This window comes from Coenobita brevimanus, chromosome 2 (assembly GCF_032717465.1).
Source record: "Coenobita brevimanus isolate Jiangsu-jjx chromosome 2, ASM3271746v2, whole genome shotgun sequence".
Lineage (NCBI taxonomy): Eukaryota > Metazoa > Arthropoda > Malacostraca > Decapoda > Coenobitidae > Coenobita > Coenobita brevimanus.
The window spans coordinates 686,628-690,000 of record NC_136955.1 but is presented as its reverse complement, the minus strand read 5'-3'; positions in this window follow the sequence as shown (position 1 = coordinate 690,000).

The window sequence follows — 3,373 nt, the reverse complement described above, 5'->3', positions numbered from 1 at the left end:
GTGGTGGTGGTGGTAATGATGATGATGATGATGGTGGTGATGGTGATGATGATGATGATGATGGTGGTGGTGGTGGTGGTGGTGATGATGGTGGTGGTGGTGGTGGTGATGATGGTGGTGGTGGTGGTGATGATGATGGTGCTGGTGGTAATGATGATGATGGTGGTGGTGGTGGTGGTGATGATGGTGGTGGTGATGGTGGTGGTGGTGGTGATGTTGATGATGATGATGGTGGTGGTGGTGATGATGGTAATGATGATGATGGTGGTGATGATGATGATGATGGTGGTGGTGGTGATGATGGTGGTGGTAATGATGATGATGATGGTGGTGGTGGTGATGATGATGATGGTAATGATGATGGTGGTGGTAATGATGATGGTGGTGATGATGATGATGATGATGGTGGTGATGATGGAACGGCAGCCTAGTCTCTGTGGGAAGTTGATGGGGAGGAAGAGAAGAAGTAGAAGGGAGGGGAGAAGGAGAGGAGGGAGAAATGAAGGGGAGATGACATGGAGAAAGGGAACTGGGTGAAAAAAAAGATGTGTATGGGAGAATGATGATTATGTAGCTTAGTGTGGGAGGTTGATGGAGAGAGAGAGAGAGAGAGAGGAGAAAGAAGGATGTAGAAGGAATGGAAGATGAAAGAATTAAGGATGGAAGAAGGATGAAGGAATGGAAGGAGAGAAATAAAAAGACGAGTAAAAGAAGAAGAAGGGAGAGAAGATGATTGAATAGCCTAGAGGAAAGATGAAAAGGGAGAGGTTGGGAAGGAAGAGAGGGAGAGAGAGAGAGAGAGAGGAGGAATGTAAGTAAGGAGGGAAGAGTGTGTTAAAGATTAATGTGCTTACTGAAGGGAGAGAAGAAAGACCGGAGAGAAGGAGGAGGAAGTGTACGGAGAGGAGGAGGAAGAACTGGGAGGTGAGGAAAGATGAAGGAAAAGGGAGAGAGAAGAAGGAAGGTATGTGAGGGAGGAAAAGACGCAGGAAGAGGAGAAAAGAGGAGGAAGTAATGTGAGGAGGGGAGAGGCGAAGGAGGGAAATGAGAAAGAACAAAGGAGAATGGAAGAAATGAAGAAAGAAGTAGGAGTGGAAAGGGGTGAAGAGGGAAGAGAGAGAGGAAGAAGTGTGAGGAAAGGAAAGACTAAGAGAGAAAGGAAGATAGAAGGAGGAAGAGAAATGTATGGAAGGAGAGAGAGAGAGAGAGAGAAGAAGTGGAGAAGGGAAAGGAGGAGGGAAGTTGGAAGAGGAGGAGGAAGAAGTGTGAGGAGAGAAGAGGAGATATATAGGAGAGGGTAAAATGAGGAAGGAGTGGAAAGTGGATGTGAATATGGTAGAAGAATGTATGGGAAGAGATAGATAGATAGATGGAGAGAGAGAGAGAGAGAGAGGTCAAAGAAATCACAGAATCCACTTGAGTTGCACTTGAGTTTGATCTTTGTGAATATAAACAGACCCTCAAGCATCACATCCGTCTGGCGTATTGTCTGTTTGTGGGGTTTTAATTTCCCCGGTTCGTAATGCCTGTTTTTTAGCGATTTATGCTGTGCTGCAACCCCTTTACACGCACATAAATACACACACACACACACACACACACACACACACACACACACACACACACACACACACACACACACACACACACGATGCTGCATTATTTTTCTTTTTTTTTTACTCTCTCTCTCTCTCTCTCTCATCACGTGATTGTCATGCCTCCCCAAACCATCTCCCCAGTGTCATATTAAGGAAGGAAGGGAGGAGGGAGGGAGGGAGGAAGGAAGGAAGTGAGGAGAGAGGGAGGAAGGAAGTCAGGAGGGAGGGAGGGAGGAAGTGACGAGGGAGGGAGGAAGGAAGTGAGGAGGGAGGGAGGAAGGAAAGGAGGAAGAAAGTACGGAAGTGAGAGTGAAAGGAAGTAAGGAAGTTAGGAGAGGGAAGAGCAGAATTAAAGAAAATAACTTGGAGAGAGAGAGAGAGAGAGAGAGAGAGAAGAGGAGTTAGAAGGAAAAACAATATTAAAGAAGGTAATTTGAGAGAGAGAGAGAGAGAGAGAGAGAGCGTGGGAAAGGGAGGGGGAGGAGGAAAGGAGAGATTATGTGAGGGAGGAAGAGATTACTGAAGGAAGAGAAGGAGGAAGGAAGAAAAAGGAGGAATATATGGAGGGAAGGAGGGAGAAGGAAGAGAAAAGGAGGGATGGAGGAATAAAGGAAAGCAGAGAGGGAGGGAAGGATGGAGGTAGGTATCGAAGGAAAGAGGGAGGGAGGGAGGAAGAAAGGAGGGAAGGGGAGGGAGGAGGAAAAGTATATACCTGTAGTGATATAGGGAGGGAGGGAGGAAAGTCGATTGGGAAGGAGAGAGAAAAATAGATTGGAGGAGGAATAGAAGAGGAAATATGAAGGGAGAGAGAGAAATAGATAGACATAGACAAGGAGGAAAGATGAGGAGAGAGAGAGAGACCCAGCTGACCATCTCTCTCTCTCTCTCTCATACACACAACTTCATTTCTCCCAAAGTTACTCTCCCTTCCTTCTCTCCTAATCTCTCCCTCTCCCCCTCTCCCTCCCCCACCCCCATTCCCTCTCCCTCCCCCTCCGTCCGCCAGTTCCTCCTCCTCTTCCTTCATTTCTCGCACATTTTATTCGTTACTCTTTTCTCCAGTTCATTCATTCCTTCTTTCGTTCCTCCTTCCTTCCTTCCTTCCTTCTTTCCTTCCTTCCTTCCTTCCTTCACTCGTTTCCTTCTGTTTTCCCTCCACTATCCCCCCCTTCCCATTTTTCCTTTCCTCTCATCATTTCTTCCTCTTCTACTTCCCTCCTTCCTCCAATTCCTCCTCCTCTCTTTCTTCTCTTCCTTCAGTCCTTCCTCCATTTATCATGCTCTTCCTCGTCTCTCCCTTTCTCTCTCTCTCCTCCGCTTTTTCCATTCTCTCTCCTCTTTCCTTCCCTCATGATTCTCCTCCCGTTTCCTCTCCCTGTCTTTCTCTGTCCTTCCTTCTTTCCTCCCTCCTTCCCTCCCTCCCTCTTGTATTCTTTTCTCTCTTGCTCTCACTCTTTTCTTTCTTCCTTCTCTCCTCCCCCCTTCCCTCCCTTCCTCATTTATCAGTCTCTTCCCACTTCCTCTCCCTCTTCTCTTTCCTCCCTCCCTCCCGTTTCGCATAATATCCCTCCCTCCCAGCTTCCATTTTCTCTCCCTCTACTTAACCTTAATCCCGTTCCTTCCTTAATCCTCTCATTTTTACCTCCCTCCCTCCCCTTCTGTCCCTTCCCCTCCATTCCTTCCCTCCCTCCCTCTCCCTCCCTCCCTTTCCTCTCCTCTGACCTTAACTACCTCCCTCCCTCCGTCTTCTCCCTTCTTGCATCTTTTTCTCCCTC